This window comes from Vombatus ursinus, unplaced genomic scaffold (genome assembly GCF_900497805.2).
Source record: "Vombatus ursinus unplaced genomic scaffold, bare-nosed wombat genome assembly UNPS02014810.1, whole genome shotgun sequence".
Classification (NCBI taxonomy): domain Eukaryota; kingdom Metazoa; phylum Chordata; class Mammalia; order Diprotodontia; family Vombatidae; genus Vombatus; species Vombatus ursinus.
This window is the reverse complement of record NW_020954588.1, coordinates 8,664,947-8,677,018: the sequence shown is the minus strand read 5'-3', so window position 1 is coordinate 8,677,018 and position 12,072 is coordinate 8,664,947. Positions and strand designations below refer to the sequence as shown.

At 39.2% G+C, this 12,072-nt stretch overlaps 1 protein-coding gene across 2 annotated transcripts in view; it reads left to right on the top strand.

The window, feature by feature from the left end:
* Nucleotides 1-12,072, top strand: part of SLC9A9 (solute carrier family 9 member A9) — a 736,009-nt gene that overhangs the window by 234,219 nt on the left and 489,718 nt on the right. The gene's annotated exons all lie outside the window — the stretch shown is intronic.

Below are 12,072 nucleotides of genomic sequence, written 5' to 3'. Positions count from 1 at the left end.
CATTCAGAAACCTTTTATGTTGCCAAATTTTCTGCAACCCCCACATTCAGTTACATGACCCCATATGGAGTCACAACCCATAGTTTAAGAAGTGCTGGACTAGACTGAGCATAACAAATGAATGGGAAATAAATGGTTTTGCATTAATTTTTCTTTATTTTGTGATTTTTTTTGTCTTGGCCTTCCCTCCCCCAAATGTGTTATTTATTTATTTTCAATTTCTTTTCTTTTTCAATTGTGAGTTCCGAATTCTCTCCCTCTCACCCCTCCTTCACCTTCTAAGAAGGTAAGCAACTGTGGTATCAATTATATGTGTGAAATCATGCAAAACATTTCCGTATTAGTCATATTGCCAAAAGAAAAGCAAAAAAAAGCGAGAAAATTATACTTTAATATGCACTTGGAGTTCATCAATTCTCTTTCTGGAGGTGGATAGCATTTTCCATCATGAAGCCTTTAGAATCATCTTAGATCATTGTATTGATATGAGTATACAGTTACTCATCATTACAACATTGCTGTTGATGTCACAATGATCACCCAGTCATTCTCATTTCACTTTACACCAGTTCATATAGTTCTTGTCATGTTTTTTCTTTTTTTCTAAAACCACTCCCATCATCATTTCTTACAGCATAAGAGGACACCATCACAATCATATGCCAAAACTTATTCAGCTATTCCCAAATTGATGAGCATCCCCTCAGTTTCCAATTTTTTGCCACCACAAAAAGATCTGGTATAATAATTTGTATATATAGGTCCTTTTCCTTTTTCTTTGATCTCTTTGGAGTACACACATAGTAGTGGTATTGCTGGGTCAAAGGTCATGCCCAGTTTTATAGCCCTTTGGGAATAGTTCTAAATTTTTCTCCAGAATGGCTGGGCTCTTCACAACTCCACCCACAGTTTATTAGTGTACCTATTTTCCCTCATCCTCCAGTATCTTTCATTTATGACTGGTATAAGGTACCTCAGAGTTGTTTTAATTTGAATGTCTCTAATCAATGGTGATTTAGAGCATTTTTTCATATGATTGTAAGTAGCTTTGATTTCTTCTGAAAACTGCCTGTTCACGTCCTTTACCTATTTATCAACCGGGGAATGGCTCTGGTTTTCATAAATTTGACTCAGTTCCCTATATATTTGAGAAATGAGGCCTCTAGGGTTTTTTTGATTATGGCTTTCAGGTAGTTTAATAATTCTTACATTATTTCTCCTTGATCTATTTTCTGGCTCAATTGTTTTTCTGATGAGATATTTCACATTTTCTTCAAATTTTTCATTCTTTTGACTTTGTTTTTATTATTTCTTGACGTCTCATGGAGTCATTAGCTTCCACTTGCCCAAATCTAATTAAGGAATCATTTTCTTCAGCGAACTTTTGTACCTCTTTTTCCATATGGCCAGTCCATTTTTTTTTGCTGTTTCATAGTTTTTGTCTACTTGTAAAACAAGAGCAATAACAGCATTGAATTTAGGAGAGAAATATACTTCATCAAAGGCTCCCTATGAGATGCTATTTCCCACATGTCAAAATTATACATAAATCCTTGAAAGATGCAACAGCTGAGATAAGATGTATACTCGTCAAACTATTTGCCTTTTGCTGAGAGACCCCAAAGTGGGGTCCAAATGGAATTTAGGGTTCTCATAGGTGTTTAAGTACTCCAAATGTTATTTGGGCATGATAACAGAGCTGATTTCCTCAATTCTCAGAATACTGCAGAAACTTTTAAATGAGATCTATAAACATTCAAAATGATTGACATAAGTTTCCAACCCCCAAAAGCAGATGAAGATATAGGCCTTTTGTGTAGCCTATGATATGCAGTGAAAAGCAATTATGCCTTTTAAGGAGCTCTTTTCTTCGGTGAATTTTTGTTCCTCTTTTACCATTTGACCAAATCTACTTTTTAAAGGGTTGTTTTCCTTGGTAGTTTTTGTGTCTCATTTACTAAGCTGTTAATTCTCTTTTCATAATTTTCTTGTATCACTCTCATTTATTTTCCAAGTTTTTCCCCTACCAATCTTATCTCTTTCTTTAACACTTCCAGGAATTCTGGTTGGGCATGGGTCCAATTATCATTTTTTTTGAGGCTTTGGTTGTTGCTGTTTTCACATTGTTTTTTTTTTTCTTCTGAGTTTATGTCTTGGTCTTCCTTGCCATTGTAGTAGGTTTTATGGTCAAGTTCTTTTTTGTTGTTTTCTCATTTTTTTCAGTCTACTTTTTGACTTTGAACTTTTTGTTAAAGTTGGGCTCCACTCACCTAGGAATAGGGAGACACTGTCCCAAGCATCAGGTTGTTTCATGCTGCTGTTTTTTGAGTTAGTTCTGGAAGTCTGCAAGTTTTTGGTGGTGTGATCCCAGGAGAGGTTTGGTCACTGCTGTCTTGATGTGCACTCTGGTCTTTACCCAGGAAAGTTCCTTGCTCCCTTATAGTTGCAAGTGCTAGCATCTCTCTTGGCCCTGGAATTGTGACCAGGACTTCTGCTCTTCTGCAACCACAAATGTTAGTGCTCCTCTCTGCCTTGGAACTGCAACTAGGGCTTACGATCCCTTTTAAATGACCAAGGGCTCCTGTACACCCTGGAACAGTGACCCAGAACTGCTATTATTGCTAATAGAGTTTCCAGTCAGTGCAAGCTGTACCCAGTGCCAGCAAAGCATCCCAGTTATCCAACTTCCTTGCCATCTCTGGGCTGGGAGCTCTTGAAGCTATTGCTGCTGTCTCAGCTGTGTTCAATGCCCACAGCTCGTGTTGTTGCTTCACTCTGGGCCATCCCCTACTCCAGTACCACAGACATCTCCTGCCAACCTCCCAAGGTGTCTTAAGTTGGAAAAATGTCTCACTCTGACCTTTTGTTGGCACTTCCACTCCAAATTTTCATTTGGTATGTTATTTTAAAGTTGTTTGGAGGGGAATGTTGGGAGAGTTCAGTTGGGTTGCTGACTATTTTCCCTCTTGGCTCCACCCCAGTTTATTTATTTTAAACCTAGCTGTAACCTCCCCTTCTCAGTGACACCCAGTTTTCTTGTATCCATTGGCTGTTATTATCTAGTCCAATTCACAGATCCCAAACTCCTACCAAATGACTTTTTACCCAATAACTATCAATTCAAAGCAAAAGACATTTCATAAATGAGAATAGCGAGGTAATAAGAAGGGAGTGAATCAGTAGCAAGCATTCCCAGCACTCTTACTCCAGTGTTACTGACTCCTACACCTCCAAGACAAAGGATGAATCAAAACCAAATTTTATTCCCCAGCGCACTGAAAGAAGGATACAATCTGTTTAAACACATGGCATAGAGATGGAGATACATTGGCAAACAATCTCAAGTTGTTCACTTCCCTCTCAATAAGTATTGTAGTTAGCAACGTTATTTCCAAAAATAAGTGGAACCTCAAGTAAACTCCATTGCCCTTCTTCTCATGCCACACCAATTTGGTTCCCATGGCCCTCATCCATGCCCTCAACATGGTTTAGACGTAACTGCCATTTCCTGACTATCTCTTCTGGTCTGTAGGCTGTTCTTACAATTGTTGGCTATCACAACTGTGCACCTTGCCACCCCAGTAAGACTTTCATTCTCTCCTTAAATGGGGCTCACAGGAAGCAAGCCTGCCCAATCAAACTCTGCATCAGACTAAGTTTTCAGGCTGTAGACTCATGTAATACTGGGAGCTGTAGCTCAATACAGGCACCAATTCTCAGAGCCTACCAGTGAGATACCCTTAAGAGGTACTTTATGAGGACTTTGCAAAAGGAGAAAAGTACTAATAATAAGGAGCTATGAAGTATCTCTTTTTTGACATATGTGCCTCACTACCTTTTATTTTAATTTTGAGCTCACTCTCCCCAGGGATAGTGTGTGTCGTGTGTGTGTGTGTGTGTGTGTGTGTGTGTGTGTGTGTGTACCCCGCCTTGGAGAATATTCTTAGATATTTTTATACACACGATTCTCACTATAACCTTCTTAGGAAATATTCTTTGCAAAAAAAAAAAAAGCTACTCATGGTTCCTACCTGATAGTGTGAAACAGACTTCCATGTTTCTTGTCTTTGTTATTGTTGCTGTTGTTGTTTTTAGCAGCAGTATTAGAAACCCAACCCTTTGAGATTACCCAATACCATCTTGAGTAGAAGAAGCAACTGCCCTTTGGGAATCTAGCCCACCAATGCAAGTAGGAGTAGAAGTAGTCCCAGAGAGGTGCCACACAAGGAACATTAGAAATTCAGTCAAGAAATGTCCCTGTTAGTTGTATCTTGGCATGTCTATCTCTAGCTTAATAAACATGGCAGCACCATGTCTCACTGAAGCTACACAGACCAACTACTTTGAGCTCCATTTTATTATTAGTGGGAAAAGACCTTTTTGACCTTAAAAGGAAGTCTGTCAGAATGATCCAACTGTTTTTGTGAAGGAGACAAGGAGACAACTCTTTAAGTCTTACCAGAGAGGATGTAATTTTGGTTTGGCTTGGTTTTGGTGTTTATGTAATGTCTTAATGTTTGCAAAGCACTTTGATGCTCACAACAGCTCTGTGAGGTAGATTCTATTGTTATTCTCATTTTAGAAATGAAGAAACTGCATTTCTGAGACAAGTCAAGTTATTTGCCCAGGGTTTCATAGCTAGTAAATATCTGAGGCAGAATTCCAACCCAGGGCTTTCTGACTCTAACACCAACACAATACCCCGTAGGTCAGGTTGTATTAATACCTTGATGTTTGGCTTCTGGTGCCAAGATGGGGGAGTGAGGAAGGAACCCTCTGAAGCCCTCCAAACAACTAGAAAACTGCCTCAGAATTGACCTAGAGGAGCAGGGAAGCAGCTTACCAGCCCCATTCTCAAGACCCAAACCTCAGAATATGCTTCTCAGAGATGATGGAATAACTGTGAGATGTGAAATCAGGGGCTCTGAGTTGAAATTTTACTTTTGCAGCTTACCAACACTTACTACCTACATGATCTTGGTGTTTTATCTACTCCCAAAAAGATTTAATGAGCTACTAAATTGGGATGAAAACACCTGGGTTCTGTTCCCAGCTCTATTTGTTTTGACAGATGGATCAGATAAATATAGGTCATGATAATGTCACCTTTGTGCCTCAGTTTCTTCATCTGTACAAAGACAGGATTGGTTGAGATGGTCTTTAAGGTGCCTTAAACTCTAAATCTAAGGAGCTAAAATAATACTAAGACAGTAAATCAAACAGTGACTAAATTTGCTGTAAAATTTAAAAAAAAAAGAAATCTTTAAAACTCTGATGGATTTCCTTCCCTTGCTGCCTGGCTACCATCCACAGAGGATCATTTCTGTGTACAGTCTCAAGGTAAGCATCCCCAAACAAGCCACACCTTGCATCCCAGGCAAGACTCTTTGCTGCTGCTTCTATTAATTCAGGATGATTCAGCATGAAACGATGTGACCAGGTGCCCAACGGCTTCATCAGACTCTTTATGGGTTATTTGCTCCAGTAATTCATGGAAATTGTGTGTTATCATGACCCCTAATAGAGAACTATCAGCAGTACTAGTTTTCAAAGCCCTGAGCATAGAGTCTAAGTGGGTGGCTGTCTATTTTCTAAGCCACCTAGTTGACTGTGCCCAGATCCCAGCAAACATTCTTCCTCTTGGGGCACAGTGGTTATCTTTATCTCGGTCTTGCCCTATTTCTTGCCAGAGTAGCTAGGAATGTGCAGGCTAATCACTTTCTCCATTGTGTGGGACATAGTCGATGAAATGGACTATGTACAGGAGGAATGACTGGTGCAGTAGAGTGTTTTTAAAATGCTCTTTCTATTGACTTACAAGTCTTTCAACCTGATGTTTCAAAGGGAGTCAGTGGGAAGATGCAATGGACCTGTATAATCCAGTCCAGTGGGTGGGACCTGCTGCTTTTGCATAGCAAGTCAAAACAAATAGAACTGGGAACAGAACCCAGGTGTTTTCATCCCAATTTAGTGGCTCATTAAATCTTTTAGGGGGTAGATAAAAACAGTAGATTTGGTGCCTGGGTGGAAATGAAACAGAAAGCTGCCTTTTCAGTACCTTTGACTAAAGCAGGGATTCTTAAGTTAAGGTCTATAAACTTGGTTTTTCAAAATTATTTTGTTTTGTTTGTTTTTACTATGTTGAAAACTACGTTTCAATATAGTTGGTCTTTTTGTAAACCTCTGTAGTTTATTTTAGGCAATTAAAAACATTATTCTGAGAAGAGGTTCATAGACTTCCATAAACTCCTAAAGACAACTTTCTCTCTCTCTCTCTCTCTCTCTCTCTCTCCACCCTTTCTCCCCCTCTCTACATACACACACACACACACACACACACACACACACACACACACACATTAAGACCCCCTGGAACTAGAAGGCAGTGTGATATTAGACTTGGCATCAAGACACACGGGTTGGAATCCTACCTTCAATACATAAGCTATGTGACCATGGTTAAGTCCCTTAATATCTCTGGGTTTCAGTTTCCTTCTGTGTAAAATGGGTGTGATAATAGTTCTACTACCTATCTCACAGGATTGTTATGAGTGCCTTCTTAACCTTATACTGCTCTGCAAATGTGAATTAGTATGATGACTACATGATTCCACGCCAAAATGTCCTTCTGTTAAATGCATTTCACTTTCAGTCCATATAGTCCTGGTATAAGAGAAATACCATTAATTAAGCCTTAGTTGAGTATTTCACTCTGCCCACTGAACTCAAATATTTAGAGACATGGCCTAGTCTATAGGAAAAAAAGTAGAACGTGTGTTACTTTGAATTCTGACTTCCTGAAATCTCTCCCCAAAGTAGTTAATGGCTGTTTGGCTCTGAAAGGCTCTAACTGTGGAGGGTTGCTGATGTCAGCCCACTTGTTATGATTAAAGACTAGCCCAGTTATAGTATTGGCCATGTTCCTGTCCCAGGCAAAATGAAGCAGATAGACTCATGTGTCAGGGAAGGAATAGGGAACATATTCATAAAGTTTATTTCTGTTTACTCTTCCATTCCCAAGGATATAATTATTTAAAGCCTGATTACATAACCTTAGTCAGTGAAAATATGTTTATATTTCACCAGCTTGTTTGAATTGCACAAGACTTTAATTTCACATTGGAGTAAATATACTTTTACATGGTCACCATTTTGATCAAAATAAAACTTCCTTAGTTAAGCCAATAAACAAGGAACCTTAAAAATAAAAGAATCATGATTCATTAGTCATTTGAATTTTCTGTCTATGCTTCCCTTTACATTAAGTGTTTTATCTGTATAGGAATTGTATGTGTCTCCATCATCCCCCTCTTTCACAGGCAAATGGAAGTTTCTTCAGGGTAGACAGAAGCTGTTTAAGCTTTGTCTTTGTATTCTAAGTATTTCCCACAGTCCTTTGCAACAGTACACATGATAGATGGCTGTTTGTATTGAATTAAATTTGGAGTAAAAGGATCTTGTATTGGACTCTCTTGCTTTTTACCTATGTGACCTTCTGCAAATCATCGAACCTCTCTTGGACCTCAGTTTTCTCATCTGGAAAACAAAGGGATTAGGCTGGAGGATCCCTGAGGTTCTGTAATCTGTGATCTGAACCCTTAAGCAAGGTGAACACTGACTGTACAGCAAATGATATGTGTGTGTGTGTGTGTGTGTGTGTGTGTGTGTGTGTGGGTGGGTGGGTGGGTGTGTATGTGTTTAATCTTACTAGATTTGTGTGAGAACTTGCATTCCCTAAAGTGTATTGGGTTAAATCAAGAAAGGAAGAGTTGGGGGAGGGGGAAGGGACAACTAGTTAGTTTATTAATAATAATAGTAGAAGTAATAGCAGCAGTAATAATTGTAGTAGAAGTCGTAGTAGTAGTAGTAATAGCAATACTAATAGTTGTAGTTTTAGTAGCAAAAGTAGTAATTGTAATAGTGGAAGTAGTAGTAGTTGTAGTAGTAGTAGAAATAGTAGTAGTAGCAATAGTAGTAATTGTAGTAATAGTAGTAGTATTAGAAGTGGTAGTAATTGTAGTAGTAGTAGTAGTAGTAGTAATAATAATAATAATAATAGCAAGAATTGATATAATGTTTTAAGGCTTTCAAACTTTGTGTGTGTAATCTCACTTGAGCCTAAGAATCTCTCTGTGAAGTGGGTGCTATTACTATTCCCATTTTACAGATGAGGAAACTGAGGCTGAGTGAGGTTAAGTTACTTGTTCTAGGTTGTACAACTATTTCTCTCGTAAGTATCTGAGACAGGATTCAAATGCAGGTCATCCTGACACCAAGTCCTGTCTACCTTGGCACTTATCCTTCTGTGAGTGGTTTAAAAAAAAAATGAGATACAGGGAATGTGACACAGTCTAACCTCCAAGAGCCATTTAGCTGCTCTGGCAGTTTTCCAGATTACTGCCTCTCCCCCCCCCCCCATACACACCCATGCCCTACCACTTGTAACTAATGGGACAAAACTGGAATCATTCACTAGGTGGAGGGATGATCAGTACTAGGAGTCTACTAAGCTATCCCAGCTGAGTCACTCAACAACAATCCTCACCTAAGGTACGAGTATAAATTTGGGGCAGGGTAGCAAAGTAGACCAAAGAAAATGACATCTCAGTTGGTCTCTATGCTTTTTGACATTGGCTGGTGCCCAGATATCATTGCAATCTGAGACAGAAGACCAATGTGAACGGGACAAGTGCCTGTAGCTAATGAAAGGTTGGATCAGGAGTCTGGATCAGGATGCAGCAAGGGCAGAGGCAATTCACTCCGCGCTCTGAAGAAAGAGGCCACAGGCAAGGACTCAACAATTCAACAGCTATAAATTAAGTGTTTACTATGTACAGAGCATTGTTGTTGGGACTGGGGGAGATACAAAGTTCAAATAAGCCACAGTCCTTTCAGGTTCTAAATCTATGATCCTATCAATTAGCCCTTCAGAGACTAGTTTGAGGAGATCTGCATATATTTTAGGCAAATGGAAAAGCATCATCATGGAGGGAAAGATGGAAGATGGATATAGATGATGCAATAGAATGTAAGACTTGGAGTCAAGAAAATCTGAGTTCAAATCCTACCTTAGACATTCTCTAGCTGTGTAACCCCAGGCAAGTCATGTAACTTCTCTGTGCCTCAGTTTCCTCATCTGTAAAATCTAGATAATAATGGCACCTACCTCCTGTGACATTTGTGGTGTCAAATATAAAGTGCTTTGCAAACCTTAAAGCACTATATAAATGCTAACTATTAAGTGCTAGCTCTTATTACCTGTCTGACCACTCCTCAGTCTCCTTTGCTGGATCTTCCTTCAGGTCTGGCTCTGTTCTGAACCTTTTTCTCTTCAACTCCCATGAGTTCAATGATCATTTCTATGCAGATGATTCTCAGAACTATTTATCAAGCCCTAATCACTTTCATGACCTCATGTCTCCCATTACCAACCACCTAAATATCTTAAACTGGATATCCCATAAATATCTCAAACTCAACGTGTCCAAAGCAAAACTCATTCTCTTTCCTCCAAAACCCTTTCCTCTTCTCAATTTCCTTATTAATTTTAAAGGCATTAACATCTTTCCCCATTGCCCAGGCTCACAACTCCAGTATCATCCTTTACACCTCACTCGTATTCATCCTGCATATACAGTCTCTTGCCAAGTCTTATCATTTCTACCTTCCCAACATCTCCCCTTCTTTCTACCCACGCAACTACAACTGTGGTGTAGGCCCCCATCCCCCCATGCCTGGACTATTGAAATAGCCTTCTCCCTGGTCTCCTGGCCTCGACTTGCTCCACATGCCAGACCTTCGTCCACTCAACCAACAAAGTGATTTTCCTAAAGCACAGGTCTGACCACGTCACCCCTTCCTTCTCCGTTCAACAAACTCCAGTGATTCCCTATTACTTCTAGATTCAAATATAAAAATCCTCTGATCTTTAAAGCCGTTTACAACTGGGACCTCCCGACCTTTCTCACTTTCACACACTTTACTCTTCTCTACATAACCTACAGTGAAGCGGTGCTGGCCTTCTTGCCAATTCTTGCACACGACACTCCAACTCCTGATTCTAGTCTTTTTTGTTTACCACCTGTCCCTCATACTTGGAATGTTCTCCCTCCTTACTTCCACCACCTGATTTCCCAGGCTTCCTGTAAGACTTGGCTCAAATCCCACCAGCAAGTGTCCTTTCCAATCCTACCACAGTGCTTTCCTTCCCAATCCCATTTACATTATAAATTTTCTATGCACATATCTGCCAATTGTTTATATGAAGACTAGTGCTCTGTAAAATGAATTGGTTTAATTCAAGAAAGGTGTGAAAGGAAAAGTTTGAGTGGCAATGGATTAATTATTATTATTATTATTATTATTATTATTACTGTTATTACCATTATTAATAGTAGCATTGTTTACCTTATTAGAGTGTGAGCTCCTTGAGGACAGGGGCCGTATTTTTGCCTTTCTTTGCATTTCCAAAATTAAGCATAGTGCCTGGCACGTGAAAGTGCTCAGTAAATGCTTGTTGGCTAAAAGACTATGAGTGACAAGTAGTGGTCTCTATTCTGCAGATGAAGGGGTTGGTTTAGGTCAGCCGTATCAAACTCAAATAGAAAGAGAGCCCACTAGACTATAGATAAGGATCCTGCAGGTCCAATATTGACTTAGAAAATCACGTATTAACATTATCTATATTCCATTGCATTTTTATTTATTTTGTTAAATATTTCCCAATTACATTTTAATCTGGTTCTGGTTGTAGGCAGCATGTTTGACACATCTGGTTTTGATGACCTCTGAGGTCCCTTTCAATTCTAACCCTAGGATCCTATGAATTAAGGACAGATACTACCATTTATTGTATGGATGGATAAATGGAGTCAGAGCATAATTAAATAACCACCTGGGGCCTGACTGCCTTATTTGGCTTCACAGTTCATGTTAAACCAAAGACCTGGATTTGAGGATTTATGGGTAAATGGTACTTGGAAAGCTACTACAAACATAAGCTTTATTATTATGCAGCATAACAAGGAGGGAGCAAAAAAAAAAAAGGTGTACACACACACACACACACACACACACGCCACACCATCTAACAGTACAGACAGAAGGAGATTCAGCCCCACAGATGCAAAGAAACTCACCCAGCTAAAGGGGGCTGGAGACATACACATGACAAGATCTCAGGTAAATTCAGCCTCAGAGTAGGGGTCCGAAAGGGAAGTTTAATACCCCCAAAATGACCTGAGTTGAGAACAAGTAATCAATACCAAATGTGGGAATGGAATTCCTAATCAGATCCAGATGGGTTGGGGAAATTCCCAGGGTCACTTATCAATACCAGGCTCTGGTAGGAGAGTTTCCTTATCAAGACCAGAAATTGGGTGAGGGTCTGAGTTGTCTGTCTGAGGCAGCAGGAAAAGAGTGAGTCACAGGCTGCTGCAATCAGCCTGGAGTCTTATCCAATCAGAAGCTGTGATCATTAATTGCTTGACACAGAATTAGAATGAGTCAGAACAGAGGAAAAGTACAACCTGTTTGTTATTGCTTATATTTTATGAGCATTAGGACCACTTAGCCTAAGTGACTCCATATTGAAATCCAAGTATAACTACAATATCAAACAATACATCTGAAAAATCTCAATTATCACACTAACATTAGGACACTTGTTAAGAGCCATCTTTTGAAGTCTATCTATGTACATCAAGCATGACATAATGATGTCATTTCAGTCCTCTTCAAGTACAAAGGACAACAACCAACCTTACCTCCATCTTACAGTTACTCACCAGTAAAAGTTATTTGAATCTCCTTTATCTTTTCCCAAAACACTATAACATAGCAGCATTATTATTTAATTAATCAAACAACAAACATTCATTAAATGCCTACTATGTACCAGACACTATGCTGGGTAGTAGGAATGCAAAGACCAAAAAAAAGAAAAGAAAAGAAAAGAAATGGTCTTGAGGGAGAGGAAATGAAATTCTCTTAGGGGAGATACCATGGACATAAATAATTTTATACAAAATTTGGGGGGTGGGGAGTGAACAAGCAAAAATGTTTTCATGTGAT